The 25,524-nt window shown below is 40.1% G+C and overlaps 1 protein-coding gene across 6 annotated transcripts in view; it reads left to right on the top strand.

Annotated features, from left to right (window-relative positions):
* The window catches only part of LOC113026982 (zinc finger protein 469-like), a 227,278-nt gene that overhangs the window by 143,476 nt on the left and 58,278 nt on the right, over positions 1-25,524 (top strand). For 5 of the 6 annotated variants that reach the window (XM_026176342.1, XM_026176340.1, XM_026176338.1 and 2 more), the window contains 2 exons: positions 261-299; positions 23,222-23,356. The gene's annotated coding sequence lies outside the window, so the exon portion shown is untranslated. Of the gene's footprint in view, positions 1-260; positions 300-23,008; positions 23,071-23,221; positions 23,357-25,524 lie in introns of those variants that run through there. The other variant, XM_026176343.1, reaches the window with a different exon arrangement.

Raw genomic sequence — 25,524 nt, 5'->3', positions numbered from 1 at the left:
TTTAGAAGAAATAAACAGTAAACACTGTGAAGAAGTAAACAAAACTGTAATAAAAGTGCTGTAGAGGAAGCTTTAATTAAGCACTGGTTGTTATTTTTTTTTATTTCCAAATGAAAGTGGAAAGCTGCTCTGATATCAAAGGCAATCACAATGGAAAACAAAAAAATGAATAAAAATAGAAATACCCTCATTCTTTTCCAAGACCACAGATTGGCATTTTATGAACTGTATTTACACTCGACTCTCTCTTTTGTTTATAGGTAGTGGTGTCTCTTGAAGCCTGACAGCATATGATGCCAGTAAGTGCTACCACATACCTTGTTTGATGACTCAAGAAGAAAATGTGTGCTCTGGATATGCTCAGTAGTAGTAGTGTGACACAAACCCCGTTTTTTTTCACGAGATTCTGCAGCGTTTGATATAAAAATTTCTCCCATGGGTAAATTTTGACTTTTCGTCTTTTCGTCTACCTCTCCCACATGTTAACGCCCATCTTTGACCACAGCCAATAGGGGATAATGCATGGTTGATGCTTTGCCCCTCCCTGTGAGATGTAAATCTTGTTTTTCTCTGCTGACCACCACGATCCCAGGAAAAGACAACAGTCTTCCAAATGACACGGTTGTAGACTTCCGATTACAGCCCTGGCACTTACTCTACCAATGTGTAAACACATGATGGAGAGACACAGAGCGAAAGAGACAGAGAGAGGGACACAGGGAGACAGAAAAGAGATGTGCTGCTGCACGTGGACTGCTTTTTGTTTGAATGTAGATGGTTAGAAGAGCTGGATGCCTTTACTTAAGCTGTCTCACTGCACGAGACTGGTTTCTCAGAGCTTGAGTGGATTATTAAACAATAGGCATAGCTCATTCATTTTAGCCAGATGCCATCAAATTTTCTTTTCATTTGTCCCCTTGGTAAAAGCAGGAACACTTCAGTCTGCACATTTTCATCCATGCAACGTTAGTTTTATGTGATAGATATATATTTCTGAATCATATCCATACAAATTTTTATTACAGTAGTTTCAGCCACAAATCGTCTTTGTGATCCTGTGGCCTGTGAGAAGACAGTCCTAGCTTTGGCTTCATCTTGGCCTTCTGACCAAAAGTGTGATAATTTTAGACTCTAGTCTCTCACATGGTCTGGAGCAAGGACGGCATTTTGGAAATAAACTTGGAATTTAGCTTAATTGCAGTTTACAGATTTAGGAGGGGCAGCGTTCTCTTCTTTATTTTCTTGCATAAATAGAGAGTGACTGCAGGCCAAAGACATGAGGTTTCAAAGCCACAAAAAGAGGTTAAAGAACGTCAGAGGCAGTGAGGACAGCCTGGCTTCCAAACGCTCCCTATAGCCATGCTCTGCTCGTAATGTGAGATCCTTCTCACCAGTCACCAAATGCATCAGATTTAATATTCCACCCAGGCTATTATGTCCCTCTAGTAAAACTCAAATGTTAGTTTTAAAGCTCTTCATGGACAGCCAAGTTACAGTGTTTGCTTTTTTCAGATGCTAATTTTTATTGTAGGAGGTTTTAGAAGGTAGAGCAGGGACCCATTTTTGCTCCATTTCATTTCCATACAGCAAATGACTCATCCGCTGAGCTCCTCAAACTTTGACAGCTTCTCTGCAAATACTGTTTGCACGTAGAGGTCTATATGTTTATCAAAGCCTCGTTACTCACATATGATATCGCTCATTATGAATTGAGTTGTTTCTTAAGTCTCTTTTTTATCTGCTTCTTTCCATTTCGCAACTCCCTTTACCAAGACATATATTTTTTGTGTTTGGTCATGTCTGTGTAATGCAGTAAAAATAAACATAATTAAACCTTTAACCCTATGCTGAATAGCATTACAGCGTGCTAGGAGTTGTAAATTAAAACATTATTTATTTATTTTTTCATATTACCTGAAAAAACAGTATCAGTCTGGTATGAGTCTATTGTGCTTTGGCTTGTTTATATGAAAAGTACTAGATACACATTAATCTAACACTAAAAATGCACAGTGCAGTTATAGGTGTTTACACCATTGCATCATTGCAGAGCAATAGCAGTCACTTCAGAGAGATGCTAGATCACCCTCAAGAACACAGAAACTGACATGGGAGATGCATCAGTGGAGAAAAGTGGGTGTAGATGGACATGTGGATAATGAAGAGGCTCACTGGGAAGAGTTTGTCAGAATCAACTTCTTGAAATAGGATAAGTGTGAGCTTTTGAATACTCCCTAAAGTATATACTCGTGACGGTATCTGATTTTGAGGCTGAGTAATTCAGGCAGTGAGTGTGGGCTGCCAAAGGAAAATGTGTTTAGTTTAGAGGAGCTGGAGAAAAGGGTGGAAGGCTGGAAGCAGCCATTCAATAGGAATGAAAAATTATATTTCAGTATAGTCTTAGGAGCTTGGAAAGAAAAGCGTCCGGACTTCTTTAATTTTCTTGAAGATGTTTCACCTCTCATCCGAGAAGCTTCTTCAGTTCTAAGACCAACTGGTGAAGAGTCCCAGATTTTAAGCCCTACCTAATCATACGAGCCAAGGTGTGAAAATGGGTGTGGGTCATGTATAGGAATTTCTTTCATTTATGTATTAATCGCATTATTTTTGTATAATGCCTTGGTGCCACTGGATTTTAACATGTCTGACACCCATACTGAAGACAAATGGTGGGGGTGTAGTAAGGAAGTTGGGGGAAGCAGACCAGAGTCTTTTGTCTCTTCGAGGACTCTGGGAAGTAGCAAGGGAGTGTGAACCTTACGGTGTGAAACAGCTGTGTACTGCCTTTTGTTCCTGGAGAAGGTATTTAACTGAGAGCCATGCTAGGCTCAGTGAGACTCTGCTGACCCTGCCCCGTGGTCATGTAGGCGCTCCATCAAGCTTGGTTGTCTGTTGTCTTTGTGTGTTTGGATTAAAGAATGTTAGCTACCGCTCACCACTCGTCTGCAGGCTTTATTTAAATAGAAAACTTCCACAACAAAATGGCGACCCAGATGGGACGGTCCGTGTGGTTGCTGAACAACGGTTCCGTGGACGGGCTGATCACCCCTGAGGGAAAAGGTACCTTTGTCCTACCGGCTGTTGAAGCAAAGGAAATGGAGGAGTCACGGAGCCGTGTGTTTCAGTCACCACCGAGACCATTTTGAGGGGACCCCTGCAGATGGGTGAGTTGTAGCTAACTTTGTATACAGTTATGAGGAGTTTTTTTGTCTGGCCGAGCAGTGAAGTGCTTGCTGCTCCGGAGTTCGAGTCTCCGGAAGGAAAATCCTGGGGTTCGAGTCCCCAGGCTTGTGTTCGGTTCCGGTGTTGTGCAAAAGAAAAGCAGTCGTCTGCCAGAGTAATTGCAAAAACACCGGTCCATCACAGGGAACGGTGGTTCGAGTCCACCGTTGATAATCACGTCTGCACAATACAGTGTGTGGAGTGACGGTATTTTAGCACTTTTCTGCCGAGAAGGGAAGAAGGCCATTGCAGGGGACGCTCTGAATGTAAATATGGGATCTAGATCCAGTAGCAGCGCTCCACCGGGCGGCCAGAGACAAAACTCAATGTGTGACTGTATGGTAAGAATTGAGTAAATGTGTGGTGTGTAAGATTGCAGAGAATGGTTGTGTGGGAAAAGTTGATGTGTGTGTAAAAACAGTGAGAAATGGGGTTACAAAATGTTGAAAATGGGGAACAAAAAAAAAAAAAGAGAGAGGAGTGTAGAAATGTGTGTAAAAGTTGTTTCCAACTAGAGGGAGAAGGTGGTACTGCAGGCCACCAGCTCCTCTAGGGTGGACACACGAAAAATTTCTTTTTAGCAGAATTGTTGATAAAAATAGGCAATAAAAATAGGAAGAGGGTTTGGTGTTTTTCAACGTAGAACAACTAAAATCTCTCTGGGATTTTAAGAAAGGGGAGTTCAGAACCAGAGAGGGGAGATGTGTTGTTTCAAGCAGTGAGAAGAATGATCAAAATGTCTCAGTGTGTCACTTGCAGGTGAAGAGCAGACCCGGATCAATTTTCCACGTGCAGCAGTCAGAAGAAAATTATAGGTTAACATGATTAGAAACACTCAAGCCAAGTTTGGCTGAATTATTTTACAGCTTAACTTCCATGTGTTTGTCACCCTGAGAACACAAGCTCCAAGAATCTCTCCCTGAAGACAAGAAATGCAGTTCCAGACCAACGAGATGGATCTCAAGAGCTCACAGCAGTATCCTGAGCAGTGAAGAAAAGGTTCAGCAGCAGCAGCTGTGCAAGACGGCGACAGCAAGGAGAAAAATGGCATCATCATGACTGGGTGGATGGATGTGCATTTCCAACGAGCTGCACCTTCACTGTGTGTGAATGGACCTTTGAAAAGACTGCCTGAGTTGGACATTTGCCACTTTCAGCGCAAAAATGGCAAGATGAGAGTGTTAAAGACACAGGACAAAGCTGAAAGGCAACTGACTCTCACTAGACTGCTGCAAGGGGGGAGATGAGATGAGACCACAGTGGAAGGAGCAGGGGAGAACATGGAGGAAGGCTGTGTGGGAATGAAATTTGGGTTTAGGAAACTGGGAGTAAAAACGACTGCCTTGCATGGAGAATTGAAAAGTGTCTGGAGCACCGCAAAGAGGAGAGGTACACAAAAATTACACAAACAGAAAAATGCATTAATCCTACTAACACAGTAGTGTCCGGCAGCCTCGCCTCTGTCAGTGTGCCCCAGGGCAGCTGTGGCTACAATGTAGCTTGCTATCGCCAGTGTGTGAATGTGTGTGTGAATGGGTGAATGACTGAATGTAGTGTAAAGCGCTTTGGCGTCCTATGGACTAGAAAAGCGCTATACAAATGCAGGCCATTTACCATTTACAAACACACATGCAATGAAGCTCATGAAGACCAAATAGCATTTTAAGCATTTCTGTTACCATCATCTTGTCCGGTTCACTTAGTGGGTTAAGAAGTGATACATAGACTAGTGAACTAGTATTATTTTTGGGGAGGGATGATTGAATCATTGCAGGGGTGAACAGAATGCTGCAGGGGGGTCAGATGAGTGGAGACCAAATAGATTGAGTTTCTTGTTTCTGATGTGTGAGGGAGGTCTGATGTGTGAGGGAGGTCTTATCATGACACATGGGTACATGGGGGAAACCAAACACTCATTATCTAATAGAATATTGCTGTTGTGCAAGGTGTGACTGGTGGATGAAAGTTTTGGAGATTTACTGATGCATTTTCCTTTGGTACCACTTTGAACCAGATCTATTATTCTAAAAGAGTATGCTTAGACAACTTCTAAAAAGAGGCCTTCATATTTTTTGATTTTAACAGTGCACTGAGATTTTTTGTTTGGCAATTTTCTCTTTTTCAAGCAGGCCTGCAAGATCGGAATCGAAAGCGCTACACAACATGTTGAACAATCGCAAGTGAGCTTCTCCAAAATTAAAATGGGCTCGGGAGAAAGCCACTTATTTGGGACAATCAGAAAACAAGTCCCTGTCAAAAAGGATTCAGCGAGGTAATCCCGTCTAAATTCTTTTTTCTTTTTTTTGAAATGACGTCATTGCTGGCAGTAGAAACGTATTGCGTCACGAGAGGTTCTACTGTCAGCAAATAAAAAAAGGGGACTGACTGTTGACTGACTGGACACCAGTATGCAAGATTGCACCTCCACCTAGACAGTGACAAAAGGGTGGATGTATGTATGTTTCTTTTTACTGATATATTGTTTTTACAGTGGGGCAAAAAAGTATTTAGTCAGCCACCGATTGTGCAAGTTCCCCCACTTAAATTGATGACAGAGGTCAGTAATTTGCACCAGAGGTACACTTCAACTGTGAGAGACAGAATGTGAAAAAAAAATCCATGAATTCACATGGTAGGATTTGTAAAGAATTTATTCATAAATTAGGGTGGAAAATAAGTATTTGGTCACCTCAAACAAGGAAAATCTCTGGCTCTCACAGACCTGTAACGTCTTCTGTAAGAAGCTTTTCTGTCCCCCACTCGTTACCTGTATGAATGGCACCTGTTTGAACTCATCATCTGTATAAAAGACACCTGTCCACAGCCTCAAACAGTCAGACTCCAAACTCCGCCATGGCCAAGACCAAAGAGCTTTCGAAGGACACCAGGAAAAGTATTGTAGACCTGCACCAGACTGGGAAGAGTGAATCTACAATAGGCAAGCAGCTTGGTGTGAAAAAATCAACTGTGGGAGCAATCATCAGAAAATGGAAGACATACAAGACCACTGATAATCTCCCTCGATCTGGGGCTCCACGCAAGATCTCATCCCGTGGGGTCAAAATGATCATGAGAACGGTGAGCAAAGATCCCAGAACCACACGGGGGGACCTGGTGAATGACCTGCAGAGAGCTGGGACCAGTAACACGCTACAACGGCAGGGAATCAAATCCCGCAGTGCCAGACGTGTTCCGCTGCTGAAGCCAGTGCATGTCCAGGCCCGTCTGAAGTTTGCCAGAGAGCACATGGATGATACAGCAGAGGATTGGGAGAATGTCATGTGGTCAGATGAAACCAAAGTAGAACTTTTTGGTATAAACTCAACTCGTCGTGTTTGGAGGAAGACGAATACTGAGTTGCATCCCAAGAACACCATACCTACTGTGAAGCATGGGGGTGGAAACATCATGCTATGGGGCTGTTTTTCTGCCAAGGGGACAGGACGACTGATCCGTGTTAAGGACAGAATGAATGGGGCCATGTATCGTGAGATTTTGAGCCAAAACCTCCTTCCATCAGTGAGAACTTTGAAGATGAAACGAGGCTGGGTCTTCCAACATGACAATGATCCAAAACACACCGCCCGGGCAACAAAGGAGTAGCTCCGTAAGAAGCATTTGAAAGTCCTGGAGTGGCCTAGCCAGTCTCCAGACCTCAACCCCATAGAAAATCTGTGGCGGGAGTTGAAAGTCCGTGTTGCTCGGCGACAGCCCCAAAACATCACTGCTCTCGAGAAGATCTGCATGGAGGAATGGGCCAAAATACCAGCTACTGTGTGTGCAAACCTGGTAAAGACCTATAGTAAACGTTTGACCTCTGTTATTGCCAACAAAGGTTATGTTACAAAGTATTGAGTTGTATTTTTGTTATTGACCAAATACTTATTTTCCACCCTGATTTACGAATAAATTCTTTACAAATCCTACCATGTGGATTCATGGATTCTTTTTTCATATTCTGTCTCTCACAGTTGAAGTGTACCTCTGGTGCAAATTACTGACCTCTGTCATCATTTTAGGTGGGGAAACTTGCACAATCGGTGGCTGACTAAATACTTTTTTGCCCCACTGTATATTCCCATTTTCTGTGTTGTAAAGCACTTTGTGATTTTTATCTGTGAAAAGCACTATATAAATAAATTTTACTTACTTACTTACTTACTTACTTACTTACTTACTTACTTACAGGAGCAGAAAGGTGACAGCAACAGGTTGCATGAGCTTTTGGGCCGTGCTGACTTAACCTTTTAATTACCACTTTCTGTGTCTTTGTGAATTTACCAGCGGTGTGTTATTCATGACCTTGTATGGTTTACAGTGCAGAGGTCACTGTGAGAAAGTGTGCATACAGATGCGCTGCGCTAACATCTACATCACTTTTTCCACAGCAGAGGGTTAATCGTGGTTAATCACATGATTTACAGCAGGACACACCACTGGCTAATGTTTTTTCTTACAACAGGGCCCGGAGTGAAACTACTCCAGGGGAGAAGCCCTGGGAATTTTTAAGAGACTATGCACAACTTTATTGTGCATGTCCAATTGTGATAAGCTGACTGAGGGCAAAAGAGGGTTTTCCAGGGAAGTTTTCATTTTAAAATTGCAGAGACCGTGACATGAGAGATATGGAAGGATTGACTGAGGTGCAGATGCAGACCATGACCATGAGAGAAGGCTTCAAGAGGACCAGTGAGAAGCAGGAACCACCTGCAGGACAGCAGACGAACGACAGTGGCCAAGGTTTCGGGTGAACCCACTGTGAAACCACCCCTCCCCTTGGGCAGCACTCCCATAGGCCTTAAACGACATGTCAGCTGATTATGGTGTCTCGTTGTCAAAGTTCATTGGACTTGTGATTTGAGCTTAAATTAGGGACTCTGAAGTCATATTGCAAAAGTGCATTTCTAAATTAGTTCTTTCAGCTATGCTGGAAGTACAGTACAATTTCTTACTTGTTGATGTTGGCATTTAAAAATATCTTCAGTTTGTCTTCGTCCTCTAGTTATTTTATGGATGATCTATAACAAACAAAAACACAGAGATACATGGCATCATGGTGCAATGGTTAACACTTTCAGATAATAATGCTCTCCGGGCCTGTCGCTGTGCAGTTTGCATGTTTTCCCTGTGCTTATTTAGGTTTTCTCCTGGGCACTTTGGCTTCTTCCTGTAATGCACATTGTATAGTAAAGTGCTTTTGAAAGTACAGTAAAATTAAGAAATCATAAATAGCACTCAGTTCCATTTATTCTGAAGTGAATAAACTGACTTTATTCCAAAACTCAAAGAGAAACAATAGACTTAACAGAAAACAATGTGCAAATACTACATCAACACTTTGTTCCGCCATGTAATCAGAAGATAACACAACCACTTGTGATTAGAAATATATTTACATTAAGGTAAATTACTGATGTTATAATTTGTGTCAGTGCATGTATTTTGAGTAATGAAGGATGGTGGAATAGAAATCAGTTTTAGCGTGGAAGCAGAGATTCACTTCCTCTCTAATATCTCAAGTAGATTTTAAACAAAGCGTTGGTCGAAATTTGAGCATAGTAAACTTCTGTAAGCTAAATCAGTGCCTAATTACAACAATAAAAAGTGTTAACCCAGTGAGGTCGTAATTTGCAAGTGTAATTCAACCTTTACATATGCTATTGCTCTCACAATGGCAGTGGAAACAGGCTGATGTTTTCCAGGTCCTAAATGAGCCTGTTAGCGTTCCAGCATTTGTCAATTGGCACTAAATACAAAGTAGAGCTGAAGTTGATGTCTTTTCTTATGTGGGTGTTTGGTCAAAGAAAGTACATGACAGCTCATTTAGTAGCTGTTTGTTGGTAGCAGCCCAGTGGAGAGACATTTCCTTCCTGACAGTTTTACAGCTATTATGGCTAAAAATAATGTGATTAGTTGACAAGGATATATGTTATAGTGTTAAAGGTGTTAACAGGGACCATTGCTGGCTCATTTAATTTGGACGTTTTTCGATTGCACTCAGTGTAAATATTTTTTCAGTCTTGTGTTAAAAGTAGCTCTTAATTAAGCAGCAATCCATTCAGATTCATGCGTTTGGATCACTGAGATCTACCACGACGAAAATCATTTGCTTCTCTCAATTATTATGCCTTTGTGCCACAATTTGCTTGCAAACTAATCCTCAGCTCTTCTTATTTCTGACATATGTACCTAAACTCTTAGCATGAGAACCTGTCAATCAACTGTTTCATCTGCAGTAGTGCCATGCAGAGGGAGGCTTTTCGTGATTGGAGAACACCTTGCAGGGATTGATGTAAGCAGGTTTTGATATCTGGTCTCTTTAATCTCTAACCCTCCCCTTCTTTAAACCATGTTTGATGATTGGCAGATGAGAGGGATTTGTGGGGTCGCCTGGCGTACAGACCTGAGGCATAAAACCCAGTCTCATGTGCAGGCATGTGTGCTGATTCTCCAATCTAGTGTTCGCTGGTGACAGACAAGCGGTTTGTTAATGTAGAAAGGGTGAGGTTTTTGAGTCTGGAGAACATAAGAATTCATCAGTAATCAATGGGTTTTCCCTCAACCATGGCACCGATATGAATAATATGAATACTTAATAAAACCCTTAATCTTAGGCGTTTTTAAAGACTTATTTCTTTGTTTTGTTTAGTTTAGTTTAAAAGAAGATTTCTGCTTTAAACCCTTGAAATTCAACACAGACCGATCACAAAGACCTAACTAAGTACTGACTTCACTTTGCTAACTCTGAATGTAGTGGTTTAAGGTCTTGGAAATGGTGGATGAATGTAGGTCTTTCTTAAAGGTGTCTGCTATCTAAATATTATAAACCTGACACACATGTTCCACTCCACAAATATATTACTTTGCATTTTTAAGATTTGACAATCCGCTGACAAATGCAGGTTTCAACAGAGCACAAGTGTGTTATTCATCCTAGCTGATCTTCTTTAAGCCCTGCTTAGGTGGATAAGAGACAAAAAATGTTACTTCTACTTTTGCTAAGATGCAGCCTAAATGCAAACATGCAAGCTCATTACTGAGGTTTTCTGGGTGAAAAAAAACAAAGGACAAAGCAAAAACCTTTTAAAAAAGCATCAGAAATAAACTCTCTGAATGTAAATATTTTAAAATCTCAAAAAACAAAACTAATAAATCAGTTCTTGTAATTGTGTTTAAACCCAGCTGCTGAAGAATTTTTATGCCTCTCCAAACCAAAGTGTTTGAAATGTTTCCACTGCATTTCTCAAGTTAACTCATGCATAGTCTTACACGAAGCGCTTAACCTTTAGCTGTAAATTTAAATATGAAAATTATGTCTGCAAAATTACAACCTTTATGCAGCTTTGATTTTATGAACTGCAAGATGACCACGGTGAGTAGTGCAACAGTGAGAGCTGAGTTCTCATGAGCTGAATGTAGCTTTGAATTCAAAGTCTAGTATATTTGGAAAGGGGACATAATGACTACCTAGAAAAATGCGGCATTTTGTATAAATATTTGAGTCAAAGTCACACATCCTATGCTATATAAAGTTCTCAAGATGAAAGACCTGCTTAAAGTCACTATACATTGGAAACCGACTGTAGCTTTCTAACTATGCTCAAAGGAATTGTTACTGTAGTGAGTTTGTACAAAAATTAAATTTTGTTTTTTTTGTTGTTTCCACCATACAAAGCATATTAGCTCCACAATCAAAGTAAGTAACTTGGAAAAGTTGAAATGCCCAGATAAACACTTTTTTCTGATCCCTGTAAAAAGTGACATGTGAGTTTGACCTAGTGTAACAGTGTTCATTCAAAGATGAAACCAACACATTGCTGAAGTTTAAAGGTCAGCATTTCAAAACATCATGAGTCCCTATACATATACTTGGGAGACTACACCAGGCTTGGCTGCATTGAGTTTCAGCTCCAACGAGGTTCCCAGAGTTCATCAAACTAAAAAAAACAAAATCTTAGTCTTGTAACTTACTTTTCTTAAAATTTACTGTGTAAATTGACCTGAAACGCATTTTCAAATAATCACCAGCTGACTATTTCAACTGAGGCAACAGGTCACAACAACACAAGTCACTGTCCTCATGAGAACGAACATGCAATCTTTCATTTAGTTTTTACATATGAACACAAAAGTGACAAAACAAAGCAAAAATGAAAACCTGATGGGAGAGACTTCAAACTGATCACCACAATGATTCTACTGTAGAAACATGTACAGGTAGGGCTATAATGCTTCAAGCCTGACAGCTTACTTTTCTACTTACTGCTTTGCTTTTGTTACTCATTGAAGTTCAGAGTATGGCTGCAGGCCTGGAGTCAGCATGCACTCAACATTCTTTGCTGGCTTTGTTTTACTATACAGTTGTTTCTGTCCTGGACACGGTTTGGCATTTTACCACTGGGTTCATGTCAGTTTGTGCATTAAAAATATCATTAATGTCCATATCCACTCCTCAAAAGCTGTAGACCACTACACTATTCTCCTCCTCACAGCACAAGAACAGATATCAGCTGACTGCTGGATGAAACGCACAGGAAAAAAAAAACATGTTTACTATTTCTATCTGTGCAGAGAGCTGAAGAATTTTGTAGCCCAAGTAACGACATAGTTGTAACTTTAATTTAAATACTGTATTTAGTACAGTATTGCGCTACTTTGTAATGTGGTTGGCTCTGTTGTAGACTATCGACCTGTCCAGACTACACCTTGCTTTTCACCCAGTAACAGCTGGGATAGGTGTCAGCCCTCCTCCCCAACCTGAATTGGGCAAACACAAGAAAATGGGCTGATGGGTGGATGGTTGTTTTAGTTCTGTGGCTTCACACATTACATATGCATTCATAGCAGTGTCTAAAATAGATTTATTATCTTTAGCCCTCAAGCCTAGAAGACTTTTACTGGCTTCAAGTTTAAGAATTAATTTATGTTTTGTCTTTGAGAGTCAACCAAGTGACACTTTACTTGTGAGTCAGTAAGGTTTTGAGATTTTGTCATCTTAAAAATATCAGTTTTTTTCGTAACCAATGCATTATGACTACATTTCTCGTTTCCTATGTAAACTCCATATATACCACTTGCAGTGTCAGTTTTCATCTGGGTTTTTTTTTTCTGTCATCCATCTTCTTGTATGACAAGATATCAGCAATACTATCAGTGTCAAGCTAGGACTTGTTGAGATCTTCCCTAAACTACACTTTGTCACTCCATATTCCTTAGAGAAGTGAGCTCATAACCCATTTATACATTCTCAGTAAGAGAGGTCAATTGTACTATCGACACAGTAGAATTTTAATATAGCAGAGTTTAAATTTTAATAAAGGACTCATCAGGGTCTAAACAAATAATCAGATATCATGTTCCTCCTGTGAATGTGGACAAACTGTTCAGTTTTGTGAGCCTGTGTAACTTGTAGTATCAGATTCTGGTTCTCTGACAGCAGGAACACCTGCTGTAGCCCATCTGCTTCAAGTTTTGTTGTATTGTCTGTTCAGAGATGCTCTTCTGTATACCTTAATTGTAGCGAGTGATTATTTGAGTTATTATTTCAGCTGGAAGTAGTCTAATCATTTACTTTAGACTTCAGCAAGGCATAGTTATTTAGAGATATTTTCTCGTTTTTAGGTGGTTTAAACTTCACCAGGTCATCGTGCCTAAAGACATTAAATTTGTGATTGGCTAATTATATATTTGTGTTGGCAAGCAATTAAACAGGTGTGCTTAAGTGGCTGGTTTAGGTACAGTATAAACACTTGAAAAAAATGATGTTTTTTTCTATTAAAAGGCTATACAAATGGGAAAAAAAACCATGATAAACTAAAATGACTGAACAACACTACAATGTGGTGTTTATGAGAATTTCTGTTGCTTCAATCTAAGGCGACTTAAGGAATTTTTTCTTAATCTTAAACCAGTAATCTAAGTCCAACTGAAGAAAAACGTCCTTTTGGTTTTATGATGCATCAAAAAATGTTATATAGCAACACTTACTGCAAATAAGATTATTCGCTAAAAAAAAAAGTACTTTTCATGTCCTATCATTATGGGACTAAAACACTGTGATGGCAGTAGGTTAAACATATTTTCTGACACCTTATCAGTAATCTGTCTGTGTAGGTTTTTCAGTCATCCAGGTCGTGGTCATCTTAAGTGGCTTGGAAAAAAAGCAACTGGACTCTTTGAAGTTTCGTGAAGATGTTTCTTCTTGGATGTTTCGTCTTCATCAAACTTCAAAAAGTCCAGTTGCTTTCTTTCCAAGCCACTTAGTCCTTATATTTATATGAATGATTAAAATGACCCGTATAAAAAAAGAGCTGCTTCACACAAATAAACCCAAATTTCAATCATTTCTGTATCGTCAGATGTTCACTGAATTGTGCCTTCACCAGAGCTCTTATTATATAATCCTACATGGTTCTGCGGAACCTCTGCTCATCTGTAATATGTTCACAGTGCATGCCGATGGGCCTTTGATCTGCCTCCCCTTCTGGGCCTCTTCTAAAGGAGGACCCTTCTTAAGCTCATGCTGCCTGGATATATCTAGTTGGATATCCTCCAGGTGTGATGAAGAGTGGCCCTCATTATGTTACTGCATCTGTATGTCAATATGTTACTTCAGGTAAGCTATGGCACTCGTATGGCCCTCTGTTGTTCAGCTGAACGCATCCATGAGCACTGGTGCACTGCAGGTCCAGTACTATCTACCTCTGTAGGCCCCCAGTCCTAAGGAATGCCAATGACTGCCAGCTCCAGACAGCTTTTAAGATTTTAACTGATGTATTTCACTACAAAGGCAGATATCTGTGCCATATGCTAAACTGTGGAAAGTGCATGCTCAGACATCTAAGACTACTATTATCAGGGTTTGGATATTTGCCTAAAGCATATCTTAATGACGATGACATGTGTAAGATGTATTTAGCTGTGTTGATAAATGGTTGCACAAAGTATCTGTCAAGTGATATAAGGAAGAAGATGTTTATATGGTGAGAGCACTGTAGCACAGATTTTAAAAATATGCAGTGACTTATCTCACATATCGCCATTTCACTATATATATGTGTGAAAATTTCTTTGGAGTGTGTGATCCAGGGGGTAAAGGACAGTAAAATATGGTGTTGACTTTACTCTGTTATGCTCTTGTCGTGCGTCTCAGTTAGAGGAGGTTGGCTTGACTCTCTTGTTTTGGATAATTGTACGCTGCCGAGGTCTGTGGTCCCCTTCTCTGTCTCCATGTGGCCTAGGCTGCAAGAGCCATATTTAGGTTGCATGTCCTCTTCATCCTGTCCTGTCTCATCCCCATCCTGTCTTACACACCCCCAGAGCGCAGCAGGGGGCAGATAAGAGACAGCAAGTCATCCAAAGACGAAACTGTAGGTACATTAGGAAACTCTCCTGGGTTATTACAAGATTTGTGCTGACATCACAGGAGTGTTCAGAATTTTTATTTTGAATGGGTTTTTTTGTTGTTGTTTTTTTTGTGAACGTCAAGTTGTTTGGCTGCATAAACGTTTTTAGGGAATTTATGTAACCAAAAATATTTCAAACCATGCTTTACTTGTACTAGTGGTATTTTATTTTTGCAGGTTGTGCTTGGCCTTTCTTCTTTTAGATGGTGCAACTTGAGTGCAACGTACGGCCTCTTCTCATATTTGCTTAAAATTACCATTAATTACACCCCTTCTTAAAGAGTTAATGTAGGTCTCACATGTCCCCAGAAAGTCTGTCAAGTTTCACTTCAAAATATAGCACAAATTGTTCATTCTAGCATGCCTGTATATCCCTGGTTTTAGCCCTTTTCCAAATGGGCTGTTTCATTTTCTGTACCTTTAAATAAAATTAGCTGCTGCTGCCAGTGTGCTTTGCCGGAAGAGTAGTGTTCCTTTTATGTTGTTGCCATGAATACGCCAGCAAAAACAAGGGGAAAAAATGACCCCAGATTATAGTATAGGAGTAACCCTTAAAGAGCTGTTGGCTAGCAACAAAACCTTTAAGTGTAATAGTTTATGTTTATTATATTTATATTTATTTTTCACAAGCATACCGTGAGGAAATACTAAAAAAAAAAAGTATAGCTCAGGATAGCACTACAGGAGACATATAAACTCAGAAACCTAGTTTTGGTATGAAATTTGTCTTAGTTTCCACAATGTGGTAGTGACTGTTTGACATTACAGATTTATGGATGTCCTGAAGATTCATTTAATGGCAGGTTTTCAAAATACAGGCTGTGTGAATAAACTTACTACATCAGTATCAGTGTCTACAATGTTGTAACTTTAGTGGTGATTATAAACTTTCGTGGATGTCCACAAAAGACAACAGTGGTGGATGATCGCAGAATCATTTCCATGGGGAAGAGAAACCCCTTCACAACAGCCAACCATGTTAACAAAACTCTCCAGGAGGCAGGCGTATCTGTCACGGTTCTGGGTCAGTTTCGAACCAGTATTTTGAGTTTTGATGGTTAGTTTATTTTTGAATGATTGTTGTGGTTTTGGGCGCTATGGGTATTATTATTATAATGATGATTATTATTAGAATTCTATGTTTCTGTTTATTCATGTTTAAGGATTTGTTCTCGGTTGTATCTCACGTCTAGTTTAGTTCAGTTCAGGTTCCATGTGTCATTCTCTGTCTGTCTGTCTCTCAGTGTCAGGTCTGCGTCTTTGTGTAGTGTTCTTGTTTCCTGTTTTATTGTGAAGGTCTGCGTCTCATGTGAGAGTGTGTGTTTAGTTTTACCTCTGTCTCGTCTTGTTGATTATTCCCAGCTGTGTCCACCACCTGTGTGTAATTCCCCTGTGTTTCTCTGTGTGTATTTAAGTTGTGTCCTCTGTCATTGTAGTTGCTGGTCCGTCTGTGTATTCACCATGTTTCATCCATGTGTTCCCTGCTGTCTACCATCGTCTGCCTCTGCTCGCCCTCCTTCATGTTCTGGTTTCTGCGCTGTAGTTTAATTGTTTTCCAGTATAGTTTAGTTTGTCTTCATTTGCCGTTTTCCCTTTGCCGTTTAGTCAATAAACCACCTTCACGACTACCTGTGCTTGGATCCTCCTTCTTTTCTTCCACACGGCTCTTCTCACTCGCCGTGACAGTATCGATATCCAAGTTTACCATAAAGAGACGACTTCTTGAAAGGAAATACAACTGGTTCACTGCAAGCCACTCATAAGCCTCAAGAATTGAAAGGCTAGATTGAACTTTGCTAAAAAAAAAAAAATTTAAAAATGAAAAAGCCAGCAGAGTTTAGGAAAAAAACATTCTTTGGCCATCGTTCTACTGGAACGATGGAATGAAAAAGTATGGAGAAGGAATGGAACAGTTCATAATCTAAAGCATACCACATCATCTGTAAAACATAGTTGAGGCAGTGTGATGGGCATGCATGGCTGCCAGTAGCACTGGGACAGTAGTGTTTATTGACGTTGTGACAAAGGACTGAAGCAGGTGAATGAATTCGGAGGTGTTCAGAGACACACTGTCTGCTCAAATCCAGCTAATTAGAATATATAAGAATTTTCTTGAATATTCTTGAATGGCCAAGTGAGTCACCTGATCTTCCCGATTAAGCATGTGTTTTGCTTGTTGAAGACTAAACATTGGACAGAAAGGCTCACAAATGAACAGCAACTGAAAGCCATTGCAGTAAAAGGCCTGGCAGATAAAAAGGAGGTAAACCAGCATCTGGTGATGTCCATGAATTCAAGACTTCAGGCTGTCATTGCCAGCAAAGAGTTTTCAACCAAGTATTAGAAATGAACATCTTATTTTCATTTATTTAATCACTTTTGAGACCTTGAAATGAAGGGACTGTGTTAAAAAATCCTTCACTTCCTCAAATTTTGATGCAATTCTTTTGTTCAACCAACTGAATTAAAGCTAAAAGTCTGAGCTTTCAGCTTTAATTCAGTCAACTGCATCTGAGTTGTGGTAATGTAGAAATTTAGATAATTTAGAAAAAAAGTTGTCTCTCCCCAAATATTGATGCACTTAACTGTATAAATTATACATTGTTTTACTAATTGTGTCTCAGCTGATAAAAGACAATAAGAATTAAATACAGAGTCCACAGGAGAGAGTAATGATGCGCTGATTCAGTCTTTCCGGTTCCAAAACAATACTGAAAGCTTAGCTTTGAGCATCCATTGATACCAAGTGTCAGTACCAAGTATGTCATATCAGAGCACTTGGTATTGACAATAACTGCTAATCATCGAGTGTTCTATGCAATCAAAACATGCAATTATTGTTTTTATTAAATGGTCCTCCTTAGTCTTTGCAATCAGAGAACAAAGAAAATAATCATTCTAACTGACAATTATCAAGCATGTTTTACATAAAACAGTCAGTCAGTCCCTTTTTAAAATAAAGGTTAGGAAGGGGGTTGGAGTTTGGGTTATTACCTGTTAGACCTCAGAGTGTTAAATTTATGAGCTTTGTTACTCATTTTGAGAAGGAGGCTTATAGTTGTGATAATCTCCTTATATACGTTCACTAGTCTCCTTCTCGGTGCTAGAGTCATTCGGTTAATTTATTCTTTCATGTAAATGTGAGGCATGTGCAGTGAAACTAACAAGACAAGTAAAGTGAGACGGCATTAATGTAACTGAAGGAAACATGCAATAAAAGCTTACAAGTGTAGAAAGTAAAGTAGCTTTTACACCAATCACAACGAGAGTGATAGCCGAGAAGAGAGGGAAACACCATCAGCTGATTTCAGCCATGTCAGCTCACTTGGATTCTTGCCACAGATACCTTATCATTTTTGTAGGCATAATAAAGATTCATTATCAGAAACATTGTTGTATATATCCCAAATTTAAATAGTGAACATGATTAATGTATTTTCTTTCATCCGGTTGTCTCTTACTTAGCAGTGCGCGCTGAAGATTCACTGAAGCTGGATCTGTCTTTGCCTTTGATGAAAAGCTTGAGGATATGTAGTATATCTTTCCAGAAGAACAACATTTTAGCTTAAGGGGAGTGACTGCTTGGAGAAGGAGCTCGTAATATTTATTATTACAATTAAACATTTATTGTTACTATGACTGAAATCAATATCTATCTCTCTATCTCTCTCTCTCTCTCTCTCTCTCTCTATCTCTCTCTCTCTCTCTATCTCTATCTCTATATATATCTAGTGTGTGTGTGTGTGTGTGTGTGTGTGTGTGTGTGTGTACCCTTATGGAGCTGATAGTGGGGTCATGTATTTCTCTCAATCCTATACCTGCATCAGCTCGCATACCTGTCTCCTGCGGCAAATAAAAGTAGGAGCAGGTGTTATAGCACACAAAGCCACATGGAAGAACTTTTGATTTCTCTGGCTCAGTCTCTCCTTTTTCTTTTCGTTCACTCACACATATGCACCCCCTACGCAAACACTTCTTCACCTTCTCTTTGCCTTTCAGTTTAATCATCCAGTGAAAAATTTATGACTGCTGGGCTTGGATTCCAGTCATTATCAGCTGAAGTCACCCATGTAGTCAGATGCATTCTTTTTTTTAGACAGCTACTTTTCAGTTTGCTCTACCTATAGACAACCTACAGGGACTTGTTGTAATTCATCATTCTGTCCAGTTCTTCTTTTCCTTTCTCTGAGCTAGACATTGACCTGGTTTTATAGAGTTTTACTGGAATATGCTTATCTGATAGTGCTATAGCTTTAAGAAACTTTTATCAATAAAAGTACCTGTCTGTCATTTTTGATAATAATAAGACTTAGAAGAATAACAAAACAGGTGTTATTAAAAATAATGGGAGAGATCCTACCAAATAAGTACACAATCTATATACAGTGAAAAATTGAAGAGCCTGATATTATGTAGGGTTTTGGTGAAAATTCCTCTGCAAATGATCCAGAAATGTTATAAAAAAATTAAAATCTCTTTCTCAAACCTGGCTCATTTTTTGTATTGATTTCAGTTCACTTACACATTTACAGGAATCTGTTGCCTTCCTGTGCTGTTATACGGTAAACCATCACTGATGATGACTAACCATTTCTGGTCATTGTGAAGTTTTCCAAACCTCAAGTCTGTGAAATAAAACCCCTCTGTTTTCCTTGTGTTCCAATCATCCGGTATATATTCCATTTTTGCCTCATGTAGATGACCATAAGCTCTTGTCTTAACTGGAATTGTAATGGTGAATTTCCAGTATTTGTCTTTGTGAACAGATTTTGTCATACTATTGCTTAAATCTGGGATTCCAGTATGCAGTAAATCATAATTAAGATATTGTGATAATGCAAAATCTCAGGTTAGGGCTCAATCCTAATCTAGGATAATGTTTTTGATAGCTATAACATACATATTACATATGTTTCTCAAGATACTGATACTTTCAGGGTCAATCAAATTTTGAAAATTTGGTGAAGAGACGCATGAGAATACAAGTTGAACAGCAGCCACCCCAGGAAGTTTACTTGGCTCACTGGATAGAAATGTAAGTTTATCTATTGGTCTAATATTTCTAATATCTTACAAAATTGATAATAGACCACTAAATTTGGAAAAGGGTAAAATGTTCATACTTATGGTTTCCTGAACAAGTGCTCTAGTAATGACATTGACATTATCAGCTATTATCAAATTTGAACAGACATTAATGGTTCTCCTAACTTCCTGGTAATTCCCTGACATTTAGTCAAGAACCACCTAGAAGATGGTAATTGTGGATGACAATGTACCAGTAGTTTATTTTAAACATTTAGAAACCGTGATGACCTCTGTGCTGAATACACTAGCAGATGTTAAGATCCCAGTAACATGGCTAAACAGTGATCAAAACACTAATACTAAATAATCCCTTAATTATCACATTTAGGTTAGACCCTGGAGAGCTGTCCAGGGTCTAACCTGGCTCTCGCCTTACGATAGCTGGGCTAGACTCCAGCCCGCCCCTGACCCTGACAAGGATAAGCGGAAGATGATGGATGGATGGATGGATTGATTTGGAGCACGTTGGCCAGAGAATCAGGAATATCACTGACGACACATACCATCTGCCCTATTATTAGGTACACTTGTTTTACTGATTTTCCCGCATAACCATCTCTAGTTTATATAGAATGGTATGAAAAAGAGAAACTATGCAGTGAGCGGCAGTTTACTTAACTAAAATCTTGTTGATGCAGGAGATCAGAGGAGAATGGGCCGACTGCTGAGAGCTGATATGGAGGCAACAGAAAGTCAAATAACCAATTGTTAGAATCAAAGGTTTGCAGAAGAGATTCTCCAAATGAACAATACAGTATGTCAGCTGAGAAAAGGAAACTGAGTTTATAATTCCCACATGCTCACCAAAACTGGACAAAAAAAAAGATTAGAAAAATATTTCCTGGTTGGATGACAGTCCATTTCTGCTCTAACTTTTGGATGGTACAGTCCGAATTTGGTGAAAACCCAACATGAAAGCATGTTTCCATCATGGCTTGTAGGTTGCTGCTGGTGGTGTAATGATGTGGGGGGTATTTTATAGGCATACTTTGGGCCCTTCATACCAATTTACCATTGTTTAGACATCTTTACCATATAAAATAAGACATAATGATTAAAGTAGTGTACATGGTAAAAACTAGACAAAAGCGATCATGCAGAGGTGAATGTTAAGCTTCATTTAAAATGTATCAATAATGTCCACGGATCTCAAGTGCATTAGAAGCCTGTTCCACAGCTTGGAAGCCACAATCTCAAAACCACAATCCTCTGAGATACCGCCAGCAAACACAGATCAGCTGATGACCTATGAACTGATGACCTGTAAACATATAAACCAAATATAACAAAAAAAGATATTTATTTGTCAATAAAAAATATTGCCCTGTGAATAAAATCTCTGCAGAATTTGTATCAGTGGCAAAGACATTTAAAACAAGACGTGCTGGTTTAACATCTGTATACAGATACAGAACAGAAACCTGTGTGTAAAAATCAGCACACAAAGTTCCCACGCGCAGTTTGATGACAGAGTTAAACAATCACACAAAACCACAGAGACTGCCAAATGCAGGCACAAACTGTAGATGCAGGCATTTGGGATAGTGACCTAAATATGTGAACAGTTGTTAGGTCTTAACACATTTTGGGCCACTGACATAATTTGACCCTTCTGCTGAAATCGTCCAATGACAGAAAGAGAAATGGGAATGTTGTAAACCAGACAAACAGGAACTGGGGGAGTGAGGGATGACCAGCAGAGAAGGAAGCTGTTCCAGATTCTCAACGATTACATAGTGACTCATAGGTCAAGGCTTGTAAATAGGATTTTTTTTCATGATTGGAGAGCTGACTCACACGCTACTTTGATTTTAAGTAGTGCTCCCTGGGAGTGGGGGGGAAGAGTGAAGCATGGGATCGTAAAGCAGCTATCTTTGGAGTCAGGGGAGGTTTGTGGGGATGTGGCTGATGATCATTGTGGTGTATCACAATTGAGCAGCTGAAGCTGGAGCCAAGCTGGTATTTAGGATCGTGATGATGACTCAGAATCGTAATGCGGTTGTTGAAAATCTCTCATCTGCTGCACGGCTGGGTTATATTGTGAAAGCTGTTGTCAGCACTGCTCTGGCTTATCTCTTGATCAGGTTACAAGATGACTGGAGAGCTGGAGTGAATATACTCTCCTCCTTTTGACCCTTTCTAAGTTACATGCAGTAATAAAGATTGTTATGGTTACATCACAGACCACAACAAAGAGAAGAGACGGACTGCCACCGTTATAATAATTAACAAACAATATCATGAGAATAGGCTAAAATGAATGAAAAGAAGCAAAATGAGGTATGAGTGTTCGTGCATATATGTGGCACATGTTTTAGATGAAAAACTGAACGATAATACAGAGTAAGATGGTGCTGAGTGCATGGTGAGGAGCACGTATAGGCTCGCTGGTCCACGTGTAGACAGACAGAGGTTAACCGGTAGATAATAACCTTGTTGGACACCAGCCAGGTGCTCTGGATTACAGCCAATCATACTTGGCTCCACCTAGAGGAAACCCTGCAGCACATACAAAACACACAGCCCCGGGTCAAAAAGGTTCTTGTGAATTTGAGACAGCCCACTAACGGATTCTTACTGAAGTGTGTCAGTCAATTTCGATTTTAGCTACATCTCCTTTCTTTCTCCCAGTAGGTCCCAGTAATTCTGTTATTAAACTTGCATGCCTGCCTCTCAAAAAGCACCATGCATCCCTCAAATTTTGGAAAGATGATGTTAGGGTCATTAAAGCTGTAAAGTGCATCTGTGCGAGTGTCTTGCAGGTATGGAAGCCATATTATTCACTGTCACATGCAGTCACCAACCAACCATAAACATTTAAACATTTCCTATTAAATGCCTTCAGCCAAGTATAGATTTATAGAATCAGTTTAACAGTTCTGAAACCAGATGACAGTTGAAACAGTATGGAAAGCAAACTCCAACTGGATTCCATCTTTTGGCTTAGAGTAAGCTCTGTACTGCACACATATATGTACACACACACTTCAGTAAAAGCAGGTGTGTTTCCTTCATCACACAGCTGCACACCAGGGTAAGTGCGAGGTAAAGCACACGCTGTGAGTGTGGTGCATGAGTGTGAGAGCAGGAGGCAGACGGAGAAAGAATTCAGACAAATTTAGATAAACAGTGACAGGCAACAGCAGGGAGAAGAAGAACTTGTGAGTGGCAGAAGCAGAAAGAGAAAGGAAGCAGGATTTTTTTTTTTTTTTTTTTGAAAGAGCAAGCGATTTGCTGATTGGCAGGACTTTAAGAGGGAAAAGTAGTTTTTAGGAAAACCTTTAAAAACTGCTAGGAAAAAGGAACAGAACAAAAAGGAGTTCAGTAAAAAGAAATCGGTGGAAACAGCGCAGTGGTGAGAAAGTTTAAAACATTTTGGTGGAGTAAAGTGTTCTGATCTTTTCTCTCCTGAGGGCGTTTTTTTGGAAGCCTTTCTCATCAGTCTGGGCAGGACTCATTTGTCCCTCTAACCTTCCCATCCCTCCTCTTTTTTCCCTCTGCCTTAGTTCACCGTGACTAGCGCCACGCGATGACTGCAGGTTGAGGAGTAAGTGAGGGAAAGGGAGAGCAAGATCAAGGAGAGGAGAGACTGACACACACCTCATACATTGGAGTTTGGAGTCACTGTGCAGCCCAGAAAGGTGAGCGGAGGAGAGAATGTCTTACCTAATGTTGAGCTTTCCCAGTGTGTGTCTGCATGTGTGTGCATGTGTTTTCGTGTGTCTATATGTAAACACAGGTATCATTATGGTAGAACTGGGACTGTGAAAGCCATGTCATGCAGTGGACTGGGTGGAATTTTCTTTGAATCCACCTTAGCCTCAGAGAAGACACGTATTTATATTTGAGTATGTAAACCACTCTTGTGTTAGTCATCAGACTTTGAAGTGGCTGTGGCACCTTTTTCCTCCCTTAGATTAGAGTTTGGTGTGTGTGTGTGAATCACCAGGTGAAGCAGGTCAAAAGACAATGGAGGAAAGTCGCTGCAGCGGGGTGCACGTGTGCTGCGAGTGCCTTTGTTTTGTTTTGATTCAGTTTGAACTTTGGTTTATGAAAGATCAAACAAAAAACTTGTCCTGCTTCAGCAGTGGACAGCTAGTAAAAGAGTCAAGACCTCATCTGGTCACAATATGGTTTGCATGAACATTTTGCTGCCACATAATAAAATAAATTAAGCATTTCTTTTAAGTTTTGTATGTTTACAGGACATCAGCTGTTATGTTAGCAATGAGAAGCAGAAAACAGCTGCAACAGACTAATATTACAAGAGTCTGTGTAGACTTTGTAAGTGTGCGTTATCTTTTTTGAACACCAAAAAGTAGCAGAGAAGAAGCTACAGCGGTGATCCTGCCTATACCTGTTTGCTGTAATACTGTTTACACATTGCTTCTACATGCTCCACATTTAGACTTAAGTATTTCTTTTTTCTTCTGCCTCTCATTCACCTTCCGATTGATTCATCTCTGTGTTGTGGTTATCTTGATTTGCTTTTAGCCCACCGGTGACAGCTCAGAGCTAAGAGCTTCCAGGGTGTGGCGAGGAACCTAATGGTGGGGTTAAGGTAGAGCAGAGAGAGAGAGGTCACAGGAATGTTTGGGGTTTTTTTTTTTCGCTCACTACTTCCACAGTGAATATACCCAGCCCCCAACTTACATGCCTCCAACCAACCTGTGTTTCCTTGGCTTGCACTGAGCCCTCCACTTCCCCTCCCTTTCATCCCCACACCCACTTTATCCTCCCCTGCTCCGCAAGTGGAACCTGCTCGGTCATGCCAGTCTACCTCCCTGTGCCAGCCTGACTACCACACTCATTTGAAAGGTGGAAAACTCATCCTCACTGCTGCCAGGTGTGGCATTCCCCCTGTAAGTGTAATGCTGTATTTTGCCAGGTGTGCCATCATGATGTCTGCGTGAAGGAGACAGTTATACTTTGGGTCCTGGTCGGCGAACGCTTTGTTTCAGCGGTGAACAACATAACTCCAAAAATGCTGATCCAATATTTTGTTGCGATATGTGTACTTATTACATATTTGCTGTCCACTGCTGTCAGCGCTGTCAATTATTGCCTTAGGTTACTTTGCTCCACTTCCAAGGGAAATTGTGCGTCTATGTGTGTGTTCTGTAAGGCAGACTGAGCAGCAGCAAGGCTATAAACTTTGCAATTATGAGTTCATAAAATGTGCTATGTGTTCTGTGCATGCAAGTGTGTTTTCTAATGCTTCTGAAGTCTGTTTATTTCTTGTTGCTACCTTACTCCAAAGCATCCATAAGATTTTATATACCACACAGATTTTATATACCTTTAACAGTGACTCGAAAAGAAGGTACAAATGCAGTGATCAGTAGACAAGGTACCAGATGTGTCCATCAGCAATCAGAGTCATGTTCACAATATAGAGGGACAAAGCAGGTATTCCTTTAAAAGCTTTATAAGAGGATTGATTGATTTATGAGGTCGTAGGCGGGAGTGAGGTCAGGAATCCAGGTGTACGGGGATGCACATGCATAATCTGATGAGAACAACAGAATGGACGAGTGATGTTTGACATGAAGTTGGTGTGCCCTGAAAATGTTGGCTGAGTGAAACAAGAAGATAAAGGTGTCATTGATAGTCAAGGGAATAAAACCCCAGGCAGTTAGCAAAAGGAGTGGTGCAGATGGAAGGAGAAGGGTGTGTCAGAGGTGGGAGACAGCACTGAAGAGTGACAGTCCAGCTGTATGACAGGCCTGCTGCCTTGAGCTCTTTAAACACCCAGAAAATGCTGCAAGAATAGAAACCATATCAGTGCTGCGGACCTTTTACCTAAGAT

This window comes from Astatotilapia calliptera, chromosome 7, assembly GCF_900246225.1.
Source record: "Astatotilapia calliptera chromosome 7, fAstCal1.2, whole genome shotgun sequence".
Lineage (NCBI taxonomy): Eukaryota > Metazoa > Chordata > Actinopteri > Cichliformes > Cichlidae > Astatotilapia > Astatotilapia calliptera.
Note: the sequence above shows the minus strand (reverse complement) of the source record. Positions and strands in the feature narration are given on the sequence as shown.